Source organism: Diaphorina citri, unplaced genomic scaffold, assembly GCF_000475195.1.
Source record: "Diaphorina citri unplaced genomic scaffold, Diaci psyllid genome assembly version 1.1 scaffold2010, whole genome shotgun sequence".
In the NCBI taxonomy this organism is placed as follows: domain Eukaryota; kingdom Metazoa; phylum Arthropoda; class Insecta; order Hemiptera; family Psyllidae; genus Diaphorina; species Diaphorina citri.
In genome coordinates this window covers 23,560-38,495 of record NW_007379436.1, presented here as the reverse complement: position 1 = coordinate 38,495, position 14,936 = coordinate 23,560, and the positions used below count along the sequence as shown (strand labels likewise).

Here is a 14,936-nt window from a genome sequence, read left to right as displayed (position 1 = left end):
GAAGAACATCAAATGAAAATAAACAACGTTTTAATGAAGAAGAAAGAAAAAGAGAAGAAGAAGAAGAAGAAGAAGAAGAAGACGCAGACGAAGAATAAAAAGAAGAAGAAGAACGAGAGAAGAAATGAAGGTCAAACAAGACAGTAAAACTGGTACATTATTATACATATACCTACTACTATACAAGAAAAACGAAAGACGAGGAATATGCAAAAATTTCATGTCCGAGGGGATTCCCTTATGTTACTTAAAGAAAGAAAGAAAGAAAGAAAGGAAGGAAGAAACAGACTTGAAACAGATTAAACAAAGTCTTATTATAATTATTATCTTCTTATAGTGTCTTATCCGTTGCAGATGTTGGCGACCAGCTTGGCAAGTTTGATTTTGTTTACAGCTATGCGAAATAGTTCCGTGGATGTTTTTCCAGTCCATTTTCTCAAATTGTGCAGCCAGGAGATTCTGCGCCTGCCGCGTCCTCGTTTTCCTTCAATTTTCCCCTGGATGATTAGTTGTAGTAGGGTGTATTTGTTGTCATTCCGCATGATGTGACCCAGGTATTGGAGTTTTCTTACTTTGATGATGTTCATGAGTTCCCTCTCTTTCTTCATTCGTCTTAGCACTTCTTCATTGGTTACGTGTTCTATCCATGATATTTTCAATATTCGTCTGTACAACCACATCTCGAACGCTTCCAGTTTCTTTGTCGTGTTTTCATTCAGTGTCCATGATTCAACTCCATAGAGGAGGATGGAGAAGATATAGCATTTTAGGAGTCTTACTTTTGTGCTAATTGTTAGGTCGTGGCTTTTGAATATTTTACTCATTTTATTGAAGGCAGCTGTTCCTACCTTAAATTTTTCAATTTATTTACAATGGAATTGAAGAAGGCATCACCATCAACAGCTGTTGATGAAGATGGCTGTGAGGCTGCTTATTTATACTGCTCGCATAGGACTGAAAAGTCCCTTTACTCCAGCAGAAGGCTACTACTATTATTGTGGTCAAATTCTCAAATTACATTGAGGATAAAATTCCATACCTCGGCTGGGATTGAACCCACGCCCTCCTGTTTACCAGGCGAGCGCCTTGACCACTACACCACCGAGGCAAAAAGGAGGAGGAGAAGAAGTAGAAGAAGAAGAAGAAGAAGAAGAAGAAGAAGAAGAAGAAGAAGAAGAAGAAGACGAAGAACGAGTAGAAGAAGACGAATTAGGAGAAAATGAAAAAGAATTTTTGGTAAGTGATGAAACCCCGTAGGAAGGAAGTTGTGCCTCCCCAGATTCCATGGAGAACCACGCCACTGAGTGAAATAGAAGATAAGGGAAATTCAAAATCCCTACTTGAAACATAATTGCCAACTGTACGAAAGAGAGAGAGAGAGGAAGAGAGAGGGAGAGAGGAAGAGAAAGAGAGAGAGAGAGAGAGAGAGAGAGAGAAGCCGAGGAGGAGAAGAAAAGATCGAGGAAAGAGAAACTAGCGAAAAATGAGAGAGATAGAGACAGAGAGTATTATAAGAGTAGAAAAGAAAGAAGAGAGAGAACTAGGGAAGAGAAGTAAAGAGAGAGAGAGAGAGAGAGAGAGAGGGAGAGAGAGAAGTGAGCAAGAAAAGGAGGAGACAGAGAGTGAGGAAGGAGGGAAAGAGAGAGAGAGAGAGAGAGAGAGAGAGAGAGAGAGAGAGAGAGAGAGGGAGAGAAGTGAGCAAGAAAAGGAGGAGACAGAGAGGGAGGAAGAAGGGAGAGAGATGAAAGAAAAAGAGTATTCGCAAGATTTTCACAACCTAAATTCACGTTTTGCTTGAAATCGGGCGCAAATTTCATGCAAATCTTCAAAGACTTTTCTCTTTCCCTCCCTCCCTCTCTCTCTCTCTCTCTCTCTATATGGACAGAAAACTCACCTTCTGTCTTTCTCTCTCTCCCTTTTAACTTTCAAAATTTTGTAGGTTATGTTTACGGTAGGTATATGAAGTGAAAGTAATAAAGAAAGGTTCACAAGATTAGCACTCCTTAAAATTTGTTCCGACTTCTCGAAAGACGGTACCTACCTATTGTTTTTCATTAGATATTATTCTTCTACTAGCTGAATTCCGTCGATTCGCTCCGGAATCCCGCTAGTTCATCCCGAGGCATGGCCAAACTTGTAGAAAAGCCATGGCCGAAATTGTAGAAAATAATAAAAAAAAATACGGTCGCGCTGCGCGCTCCCTATTAGCTGCATAGTTATCAAACTAAAAACATAAACGAAACTCAAAATGTTGAATGTTGGTCGAGAGCGGAACATTTCTCTCCCGCAGTCTCTGCACTCTGTGTATTTCTTATGGAGATTTTAGTGACCAAAAATTGATCATATCTCAGGATCGGTTTAGATTTTCGCAAAATCCTTTCTTATTGCACGCGTAGACCATAAAAGGAATATTCCTACCAAATTTCAGCTCTCTAGGTGTTGTGGTTCTCGAGATAGAGCGATCAGTGTGTGAATATGAAATGTGAATGAGTGAATGGATCTTGTTTTTATAATATAAGAAAGATATATCTATTCTATTCCATTTCTATTCTCGTATTCTATTTTCTAACAAACTCTATATCTATTCTATTCCCTATCCTGTCTTCCTTCGCTCTTCGATTTCGGGACGATAAGACCATAGCAGTTACAGTTCCCTCTGTCAAACCTCTTTAAAAAAAAAGTCCTTTTTTATACATCAATAAATAATCTTAGGATAGCTGGGAACAGGGACAGAGCAAGACAACGAAGAAAATGGACAGACGATATCAAGGAATGGACCAACATCAACACATATGGGGACTGCAAAAGAATGGCAGAGGATAGAGAAGAATGGAGGAATGTCATTAGAAGAATCTGAGCAACCTTCGGCTACTAAGACACAACAACAGTGATGATGAACCTTAGCTTTCCGAAAAATATAGGATCAACACTCCAGACGAATCCTGTATGAAAATCTGGGATAAAATTCACGCCAGTGATGAAATTCATTGCGATAATGCACTATGCACTGCATGCCGCGAAAACCCATCAAGATAAAATAACGTGTCGGGAGTGATTGAAGTTGATGGAGGAACAAGAGAGAATGATGTAGGAGCAAGGGAGAAATCTGGGAGACGATAACAGGAAGAGAAAGAAGGAGATGAAAAAGACGAACACGCCGAAAACTGGAAGGGAAAAGGTGAAAAAATGAAATCAGTGGGGAATATACAGAATCTGGGGAAAATCCTGGTGATTTGGAACTTTTGAGGAAAAGGTGAAATGGAAATACCTATACACCTTAGTAGATATACATATTCACAAAGTTCAAAATTTGGACCGATTTTAACACTTTCTATTACACTTTATTAATAGAAAGTAAAAAACTGATATGTTGGGAAAGGAAAGTTGCAAACGGGTTGAAAGACAGATTGCAACATGTGAAAACAAATGATGCAACATGTGAAGTGGAAGTCTACCCTGTGTCCCAACTTTTCCACCAGGTGGTGACTTTCCAAGAAAAAAACACGCACCACCTGTTTTGCGGATGTGATGTGGGGTTATTTTTATCCCGTGGTGTGAGGGATTTCGTTTTAATGAAATAGGTTTTTTTAGATTTCAATTGAATTTTATTTTATTGTATTGTATTTATTTTATTTTATCTGTACGTGTATGAGTATTGCAAATACCTTTTGTAACAAATTGTGCTCCACACCAGAGACATAACATTTTCAATTTCAGAATGGAGGAGTTGCAATGGGGAAAATATTATTATTGAAAGGTCGATTCCTACGTAAAAAGTTGTGGAAAAATCCAAATCTGAGGTCAAAACTCGGAAAAAGTAACTTCAAAAGGTCCAAAATTCAATTTTTAATTGCCGTTCTAATGAAAAAGTTCGAAGAGTTGTGACGTCAGATTTCACGTCGGGGGCATGAGAATCATGAACTTTGGAGTTTTGAGGAATAAGAGATTGACTCACCCAATCTCTTATTCCTCTCTTTTGAATAAGGAATACACGTAGGTTAGTATGTATGGTAAAAGAAACAATTACACAAAAGGGAATGAAAACAGGGAAGAATAGAGATGGAATGGAAAGAGAAGAAAGAAAAGACGACGAGAGGGAGAGAGAGAGAAAGGGAAAGAGTAATCAAGTTGTATAGGGAAAGAGTAATCAAGTTGTATCATTAAGTAAATGACATAGGCGTAAAAGATAGAAAACTGTGAATATGTAAGAGAGAGAGAGAGAGAGAGAGAGAGAGGGTGGAAAAAAGTGTTGCGATGTTTGCATTATGAGAATTGGATAAACTCCCTCGATGGGAAAAATGAACAATGACATGATGGAGAAGAAGAATACGAAGAAGAAGAAGAAGAAGAAGAAGAATACGAAGAAGAAGAAGAAGGGAGGGGAGAAAAGGAAAAGAAGACGTTGACGAAGAAGGAAAGACAAGAACATGATGAGCAAGGAGGAGAAAAAGAAGAAAAAGGAAGAACAAGAAGATTACGAAGAAGGACTAGAAGAAGAAGGAAGAGAGAAGAGGAAGATGAAATCCATGTGGTGACATAAATGGATGGGGGGAAGGGGGAGGGAAGAAGGTACTCTGATCTTTTCTTTGGATTCCCACAATGACTTATGTACCTACATTTCAAGTGGGGGAAAAGAACATCTCCTATGTGTGACTGTACCCCCCCTTGGGCCCCACATAACTTCGCGCCTGATGTAGGGTATGCGCAAAAGTACCTATACCTATGTATGTAGAAGTATATACATATGTATAAAAGGTATGTATCTATACTGTGTAGATATGGTAGGTATATAAATTTGATTAATCCAGATTCCAGATAGAATATTCTGAGCACGGGCTTAACCCTTTAAAGTCCTTCGGCCTAAATTATTTTAACCCTAAGTGGTCTTTGTAGGCTACTGTCTGTAGGATTAGACAAAAATTCATATAGGTGGTAAAGTATGATCGCTTTCCATTGAAAAAAAAGGTGCCTTCGACACTAAAGAGATCAAATGTATCTAAAGAGGGCGAAAGAAGGAGAGAAAAATAAAACAGAAAGAGAGAGAGACATTTCGAGTGTGAGAGAAAAAGGGGGAGAGAGAAAGAAAGAGGAAGGGAGAGAGAGAGAGACATTCCGAGTGAGAGAGTCGAGAGGGAGGAAGAGAGAGAGAGGAAGAGAAAGAGAGAGAGAGGGAGGAAGAGAGAGAGACAGACAGAGAGAGAGAGAGAGAGAGAGAGAGAGAGAGAAGGAGAGAGATAAAAACTATTTCGAATATAACGGTAAATTCTACGTGAATAATAAAGGCCTCGCAATGGGCGCTCCACTCTCATCCATCTTGAGTGAAATATATTTGCAACACATAGAAAATGAATATATCCTAAAACCAAATAATCCATACTATAAATACATCTGCTATTGGTATAGATATGTCGATGACACCATTTGTCTATTCAAAGGTACCTCAAGACAAATTGATAGCTTCTTGAAATACCTGAATTCACTATCAACAACAGTGAAATTCACCAAGGAAGAAGAAGAAAATAAACAGATTAATTTCCTGGACCTCACAATAAAGAACAATAACTCTCACCACCAGTTCTCAATATACAGGAAAAAAACTCAGAGCGACATAACGATCCACAACGAAAGCAACCATCCTTACAACTACAAAATGGCTGCTTACAATAGTATGGTTTACAGGGCCATCACCTACCCACTGTGTAAAGAAGATTTCAATAATGAAATATCAATAATAAAACAAATTGCACAGAATAATGGATATAAACCTGATATCGTTGATAAAATCCTCAAGCGACAAAGAAAAACACAAAGGTCAAAAAAGAACAAGGATAAAAATACACACGAGAAGAAATGTTTTTTTTTTTTTTTTTTTTTTTTATACCTATAGCTACCTATGTATACTTACTGAGGTATAATGGGTTGTCAGGTCTACCCGATAGTGAGTGGCCGGCCATAGATATGTAGGTACGTATCTTTTATGCTAGATAATATAGGTACCCACCTACCTAATATGTTTTTTTTTTAACCGTAATTCTACTGAAGAGGTACCCGGGTACCTTTTTCGACTGTCAGCTTAATAGCCGACATTAAAAGGATAGAGAAAAACAAAAGATATTATGTAGGGTAGGTATGTACCTAGCTAGATAATATCTATTAGGTACCTATGATGTAGGTAGATAATATAGGTACCTACATGTATGTACCTAGCTAGATAATATTAGGTACCTATGATGTAGGTAGATAATAATATAGGTACGTACATGTATGTACCTAGCTATATTTGACTGACATTTGGAAGCAGGCTTAGCGATATAAAATTTCAGTGCACAAAAGTGATTACAATTATCTAAGTTCATTATCAGGACTAATTAATACAGTCTGCTGGCGTTATTTTGGAAAACTGTTGTCATTTAAACTCATGACTAAATTTTACTGACATTAATTACCTAAGTAGATACCTACATATTTCATAGCAGAGTTTTATTTTCATGACATTATGGTCATGAATTATTTATCTAAGTATTTCATGGCACAATAAAATTTCATTTTCATGGCATAATTTTAATATCTTTAAATACTCATGATGATTTCTTTTTTTTACTGTCATGAAATATTTCATGGCATTCATGGCAGCAATTCAATAAAAGTTTATAGATTTGGGAAATGTGCTTAGAGTTAAGGGTGCGTGGACTAGAAATTGCCTAATTAGTACCTACACTTATGTTCTAAAAATTGGGGACAGACTTTTGGGACTTTTTCATTATCAACAATATTTCTGTTTTTAGCTGATACCAAGAGACCAAGAGGTGAAAGTAAAAATGAAGAAAGGAGTAATTCTACTGAAGAGGTACCCGGGTACCTTTTTCGACTGTCAGCTTAATAGCCGACATTAAAAGGATAGAGAAAAACAAAAGATATGATGTAGGGTAGGTATATGTACCTAGCTAGATAATATTAGGTACCTATGATGTAGGTAGATAATATAGGTACGTACATGTATGTACCTAGCTAGATTTGACTGACATTTGGAAGCAGGCTTAGCGATATAAAATTTCAGTGCACAAAAGTGATTACAATTATCTAAGTTCATTATCAGGACTAATTAATACAGTCTGCTGGCGTTATTTTGGAAAACTGTTGACATTCAAAAACTCACGACTAAATTTTACTGTCATTAATTACCTAAGTAGATACCTACATATTTCATAGCAGAGTTTTATTTTCATGACATTATGGTCATGAATTATTTATATCTAAGTATTTCATGGCACAATAAAATTTCATTTTCATGGCATAATTTTAATATCTTGAAATACTCATGATGGAATTTTACTGTCATGAATTATTTCATGGCATTCATGGCAGTAATTCAATAAAATTTCATTGATTTGGGAAATGTGCTTAGAGTTAAGGCTGTGGACTAGAAATTGCTTAATTAGTAAGTACACTTATGCTCTAAAAATTGGGGACAGACTTTTGGGACTTTTTCATTATCAACAATATTTCTGTTTTTAATAGCTGATACCAAGAGACCAAGAGGTGAAAGTAAAAATGAAGAAAGGAAGAGAGAGAGAGAGAGAGAGAGAGAGAGAAAGAAAGAGAGAGCGAGGGAGAGAGAGGAAGAGTGAAAGAGAAAGAGAGAGATAGAGTGAAAAGGCAAAAAAAAGGAATGGAAATCAAATATTCCGAATTTCCCCAACTCAAGTGTATGTAAGCATGATCACATTAATTATATGATACATAGGTAATTCCCCCCCCCTTTTTGGGTATATAACCCATAATAATTTATTATAATATAGATAGGTACATAGGGTAAGAGTACCATTTATTCGCCCACCTAAAAAACGTACCATTTATTGGCCCACCTGTACCATACGCCACATAAGTCTGAACTGGACAAACTTTTTCAAGATCCAATTTCATCAAAAGAAAGGGCTTAAAGACTGCTACCGAACCAGTGCTATTCAAAAAGTGTAGTCATAAAAACAAAAATTAGAAAAATAAATGTGGGCAGGTGGGCGAATAAATGGTACACTTACCCTAGGTTGGTAATTGGTATATAATTGGGTATATAGGTAAATACACAGGTATGTAGATAGGAAAGAGGTTGCCTAATTGATTGGCGTGTCATTTATGTATTGTCAAATCAAATTAATGAGATCTGTAGTATGAGAGTGATGGGATAGTTCAGGGCCTGTTTTATGGGATCAGGACAAACCAGAGGGTATAGTAAAATAATAGGGCTCTATTTCAATCATTTGTACGAGGCCCATTTTATGTGTTGACCACTTCCATTGGGGTCTACAATAGGTATGGTGAGTGCCACAGCATACTTAGCTCGTCTCGTCTGCCTTGTAAGCGCTAGGGTTTGATTTTCGTCCGGGGAGGATTTTATCACAAACAGATAAGGTTCGTTCTCTGAACAGCTGGCTATCTCCTATACCTACTGTCTTCCTTCTCTTGTGAGACTGTAGCAGGATAAATACTTCTCTGAAGTAGGTAAGAAAGTATCAGAATCTATAATTCATCATGTCTTTTCCTATAATCCTAATTCTACCTCCCATCCTTCTCCTTCCGCTCATCCTACTTCTTTTTCTAATCCCATTTCTTCCGCTCATCCCACTTCTTCCTCTAATCCCATTTCTTCCTCTAATCCCATTTCTTCCTCTAATCCCACTTCTTCCTCTAATCCCATTTCTTCCTCTAATCCCACTTCTTCCTCTAAGGCGAAGGGAATGGAGATAAAGAGAGATGAGAATAGAGAGAATGTAGAAGGGAGGGAGATAAGGGGAAGAGATTTTGCTGATGCTCGTGAACATTGAGCAAACACAACGGTATTATGTAATTACATGGAATATAGAGTGTTTCTTCTTCTTCTTCTTCTTCTTATTCTTCTTCTCCTTCTTCATCTCCTTCTTCTTGTTCTTCATCTTCTTCTTCTCCTCCTCCTCCTCCTCCTTCTTCTTCTTCTTCTTCTTCTTCTTCTTCTTCTTATTCTTCTTCTCCTTCTTCATCTCCTTCTTCTTGTTCTTCATCTTCTTCTTCTCCTCCTCCTCCTCCTCCTTCTTCTTCTTCTTCTTCTTCTTCTTCTTCTTCTCTTTCTTCTTCTTGTTCTTCTTCTTCTTTTCAAATCGCTTTTTTTTGCACGAGGTTCAATAGAGGGAGCTGTCTGTAACTGCTAAGGTCTTATCGTCCCGAAGTCGAAGTGTCCCGAAGTCGAGGATAGGAGAAAGCCAGTCGTTCTGAGAACGAACCTTTCAAAAGCAAATATAACCCGGAAGAGATTCCTCCAGAGAGAGAGAGAGAGACAGAGAGAGTACTAGTACTCTTCCACTTAAGCAAAGGAGGAGGAAGAAGAATATGAAGAGGATGTAGAAGAAGAAGAAGAAAAAGATTAGGAGGAGAAGAAGAAAAAGAGGAGAAGGAGCAACACAAACTTATGTCATGAATTTTTTAAAATTCCCTCTCAGTATTTCTTCCCTTTCCTCCCCTGTTTATTCCCCTTCCCAAATCTCTCCTAATGTATAATTTTTCCCATTTGAAATCCCTCATCTCTCTTTCCTCCCTCTTTCTCCCCTCTCTCGCATTTTCCCCCCTCTACTTGTTGAAATTCAGGAAATATCACCGCGACCATTATGACCAGACAGATCAGAAAACTCGGCAGCAAGGGATCGAAGCAGCCAAACAACAAACGTAAGTAACTTTTTTTCTCTCTCTCTCTCTCTCTCTCTCTCTCTCTCTCTCTCTCTCTCTTTCTCTCTTTCTCTCTCTCTCTCTCTCTCCCTCTCCTGTCATTTCTGACTTATTCTTGGAGCTCGTAATTCTTATATTTTGTGCAAAAAATTCTCCAAAACTTAATGTACTTTTGATCATATGATCGTCATCAAAAGTCGAGAACTTTTGAGATAGAAGAGAAAAAGAAGGAGAAGGATGATGAAAAGTGGGAAAAAAAACGCAACAAAATTGCAAGCTTGTTTGTCAAAGTAGAGATAGCTAATGCAGAAACAATATTGAAAGAAGACAACACAAAACACAAATTAGAAGGAAGAAGAAGAAGAATAAGCAGAAAGAGGAGGAAAAAGAGGACAAAGAGAAAGATAACCAATATTGAACGAAGAGACAATAGAGTGAACAGAGACAACATTGGGAAAAAAAATAGAACGGATATGAGGAAAATGACGATGATGTAAAGGAAGTACCTGCATAGGTATTAGGTAGAGGAATATGAGAACAAGGAGGAGGAGGAGGAGGGGGAGAAGAAGAAGTAGAAAAAGCACTGCAAGGAAGAAGAAGCAGATATACCTATATTTGAGACATTGAAAGTATTGAAACTTGTGGAATCAAAGAAGGAGAAGGAGAGACAGATAAAGAAGAGGTTGTAGAATGTATGGAAAGGGAGAAACACAAGAGAAAGGAGAGAGAGGAACAAAGAAGAATATGGAGGAAGAGGAGAAAGTGGGACAAAGGAGGAGGGGGAGATAGTAAAAATAAATAAATAATAATAAAAATTGAGGGGAAGAAATTGGTAGAGGAAATAGACAATAGATGTGTGGCTGAGAGAAAAATAAAGACAGACAGAAAGAGAGAGAGAGAGAGGGGAGGGAGAGAGAGAGAGAGAGAGAGAGAGAGAGAGAGAGAGAGAGAGAGAGAGAGAAAGAATGAAAAAATACCTAATATGTACATCGACAGTAGATAGGGAATTAGAAAGAGAAGAAAGAATGAAACTGTCGGAAAAATGAGAACAATATACGTATATATCTATAATAGTTATGGAAAATGAAGAGAGAGAGAGATAGAAAGAGAGAGAGAGGGAGAGAGAGAGAGAGAGAGAGAGAGAGAGAGAGAAAGAGAATGGAATAGAAGATAAAGAAAGGAGGGGCAAAAGAAAGGGAGGGAGGGAGAGAGAGAGAAAGGTAGAGAGAGAGAGAGATAAAGGTAGAAAGGAAGAGAGAGAGAAAGAAAGGGAGAGAGAGAGAGGCAGAACGAGAGAAATAGAAGGTAAGGAGAGGAACATTAGAGAGAAAGAGAGAGATGGAGAGAGGGAGAGAGAGAGAGAGAGAAGATGAACTCTAATATTTACATTGGGAAATCATATTTTTGATGAAATAGAAGAAGTAAGTATACGAAACATTGAAAACCTGAGAGAGACAGAGAGAGAGAGAGAGAGAGAGAGAGAGAGCGAAAGAGATGGAGGGAGAGAAAGAGAGGGGAGGGGAAAAAGTAAATGGAAGAAATGCAGAAATTAGAAAAACAGCATGATCTTTAATAATTTTGGCTGATGAGAGAGAGAGAGAAAGAGAAAGAGAGAGAGAGAGAGAGACAGAGAAAGAGAGAGGGAAAGAGAGAGAGAGAAAGAGAAAGAAAAAGAGAGAGAGAGAGAGAGAGGGCGGGGAATACAGGAAAGGAGAAGAAAGGGGGATAAAATCTAGAGAGAGAGAGATGAATAACTAGAGTAGAAAAGAGGGAGGGAGGTGGAGAAAAATAAAGATTGAAGAAAGATAGGGCGAAGGGAATGGAGATAAAGAGAGATGAGAATAGAGAGAATGTAGAAGGGAGGGAGATAAGGGGAAGAGATTTTGCTGATGCTCGTAAACATTGAGCAAACACAACGGTATTATGTAATTACATGGAATATAGAGTGTTTCTTCTTCTTCTTCTCCTTCTTCATCTCCTTCTTCTTCTTCTTCTTCTTCTTCTTCTTCTTCTTCTTCTTCTTCTTCTCCTCCTTCTTCTTTTTCTTCTTCTCTTTCTTCTTCTTCTTCTTTTCAAATCGCTTTTTTTGCACGAGGTTCAATAGAGGGAGCTGTCTGCAAGGCTAAGGTCTTATCGTCCCGAAATTGGAGTGTTAAGGAGCACAGGATAAGAGAAAGCCAGCCGTTCCGAGAACGAACCCTCGTATAAAATCTGCCCCGGGGAGGAATCGAACCCAGATTCTAGCGCTTACAAGGCGCACTACCGTCCAAGCTAAATAGGCGGGCAGCCAGTCTCCTGAATTTCTGGAAAACCACGAGTGTTTCCAACATTACAGTCATCAGTCATAGTTATTAGTTATTAGCTTAGTTAACTGTTAGCTGAGTTGACTGCCACCCACACACACCAAACTGACTTCCACCAGGTCAGTCACAAATATAAAGTCCATGCAGTAACATTATCCACTGAGAGTTAGATTGATCCACAAAGTTCCAAATTGATCAGTAATTGAAGGAGAATTGAGAAGGTACGTAGCAAAAGTCGCCCGAACTCGATACTTTGGACTAACTAGATAGTAGCGATTTTTAGCCCGTCCTTCCTTTATTATTACGAGGCTGAGTGGGCCCCGCAACAGCCAGACACGGAATAAATCATTTGCATGATACAAATTTCTTTCGGGAATCGAACCCGGGTCCCCCGCGTGCAAGGCGAGCGCAGTGCCCACTACGCCATGGGAGCTGCGATACTAAACTTGTGAAATTTATATATGTATGTAGAGACCCTCTTCAGATTTTATATCAATGAAAATGATTTTTCAGGCGACTACGGTCTACTAAAAGTCATGCAACTACGCTCCTCATCCACCACGAGCCTTCCTCTTGGAAATTACAATGACTGTTTTTTACGTCAACAGATACTTTATACCAATTCCAAAGTGACCCACATGCCATTGACCGATCGCGAGCAGTTCTGCAAACGCCACCAGATAGCGTGGCTTAACCACCTTGCCACCCACACACACCAAACTGACTTCCACCAGGTCAGTCACAAATATAAAGTCCATGCAGTAACATTATCCACTGAGAGTTAGATTCATCCACTAAGTTCCAAATTGATCAGTGATTGAAGGAGAATTGAGAAGGTACGTAGCAAAAGTCGCCCGAACTCGATACTTTGGACTAACTAGATAGTAGCGGTTTTTAGCCCGTCCTTCCTTTATTATTACGAGGCTGAGTGGGCCCCGCAACAGCCAGACACGGAATCAATCATTTGCATGATACAAATTTCTTGACCCCGCCGGGAACCGAACCCGGGTCTCCCGCGTGCAAGGCGAGCGCAGTGCCCACTACGCCATGGGAGCTGCGATACTAAACTTATGAAATTTATATGTATGAGAGACCCTCTTCAGATTCTATGTCATTTTCATTGGTTTGAATTTTCACCCGACTACGGTCTACTAAAAGTCATGCAACTACGCTCCTCATCTACCACGGGCCTTCCTCTTGGAAATTATAATGGCTGTTTTTTACGTCAACAGATACTTCATGCCAATTCCAAAGTGACCCACATGCCATTGACCGATCGAGAGCAGTTCTGCAAACGCCACCAGATAGCGTGGCTTAACCACCGCGACCATTATCCCCGCCCCCCCCCCCCCCCCCAAGTACGGCCCTACCATTGGTACACCCTGTAAGAAGCTGATATTAGCTTTCTTCTCATAATAGCGTTCTCATAATAGCGTTACGTACCTACCTACCCCAGTTACCAAGTGAAGTTTAACAATGTAAAAAATTGAATTCAAGGAAACCGGAGGGGGGGGGGAGGGGGGAAGTACAGGGAAAGAATGGAGAGGGAAGGAGAACAGGAGAAGATGGAGAGGGAAGGGGAACAGGAGAAGATAGAGGTTGAAGAGGGAAGAAAGAAAATAGAGTTAAGAGGGAAGAAAAAAAGGTACATACAGGGAAAGAATGGATAGGAAAGGGAAGAAGAAAAGATTGAGGGAGAAGAGGAGGTAAAAAGAAGAGGAAGAAAAGAGAGTTAAGAGGGAAGAATGAAAATACAGGGAAAGAATGGAGAGGAAAGGGAAGAAGAAAAGATTGAGGGGGAAGAGGAGGTAAAAAGAAGAAAAAGAAAATAGAGCTAAGAGGGAAGAAAAAAAGGTACATACAGGGAAAGAATGGATAGGAAAGGGAAGAAGAAAAGATGGAGGGGGATGAGGAGGTAAGAAGAAGGAAAAGAAAAGAGAGCTAAGAGGGAAGAATGAAAATACAGGGAAAGAATGGAGAGGAAGAAAATTGGAGGGCGTGAGAGGAAGAAGAAATAAAATAGAAGGAGGAGGAGGAAGAGAAGAGGAGTTAAGGAGATGTGGAGAAAAGGAAAAGAAAGGTGGAAGTGCAGACACGATGAGGGAAAGGAAGAAAGAAAAGTGAAGAGATGATAAGTAGAAGAGAAGGGAAGAAAGAGTGGAAAAAGAGAGGAAGAGGAAGAGAAGAGAGAGAGAGGGAGAGAGAGTGAGAGAGAGGGAGAGAAGAGAGAGAGTGAGAGAGGGAGAGAAGAGAGAGAGAGGAAGAGGAGAGAGAGAGAGAGAGAGAAAGGAAGAGAAAAGAGAGAGAGAGGAAGAGAAGCGAAGAAAAGGAAGGAGAAGAGGAGACAGAGCAGAAAAGAAGAGAAGGGAGAACTAAAGGAAGGAAAGGATTAGGAGGAGGAAGAGGAAGAGAAGAGAAGGGAGAACTAAAGGAAGGAAAGAATTAGGAGGAGGAGGAGGAGGAGGAGAAGAGAAAAAGGGAGTAAAGAGTGTAAGTGTATACCTATTCAACAGGAAAAGAAATTGAAACGTAGGTTGCGGGGAATTGTCGCCAAAGACGAAATATGCAGTGAAATGAGACCCTTAGTCGTGAGCTATAGGGTGTCACACATAGCCGTGAGCCATAGGGCGTCACACACATGCCGTGAGCCATAGGGCGTCACACATAGCCGTGAGCCATAGGGCGTCACACACATGCCGTGAGCCATAGGGCGTCACACATAGCCGTGAGCCATAGGGCGTCACACACATGCCGTGAGCCATAGGGCGTCACACATAGCCGTGAGCCATAGGGCGTCACACACATGCCGTGAGCCATAGGGCGTCACACATAGCCGTGAGCCATAGGGCGTCACACACATGCCGTGAGCCATAGGGCGTCACACATAGCCGTGAGCCATAGGGCGTCACACACATGCCGTGAGCCATAGGGGGGCAAACA

General features: G+C 39.6%; 1 long non-coding RNA gene across 1 annotated transcript; it reads left to right on the top strand.

Moving 5' to 3' along the window:
* Nucleotides 1-12,702: 12,702 nt before the first annotated feature.
* LOC113471014 lies at nucleotides 12,703-13,321 on the top strand. The gene is made up of 2 exons (XR_003393874.1): nucleotides 12,703-12,832; nucleotides 13,229-13,321. It is a non-coding gene; the product is annotated as an uncharacterized LOC113471014 (long non-coding RNA).
* Nucleotides 13,322-14,936: the final 1,615 nt, after the last annotated feature.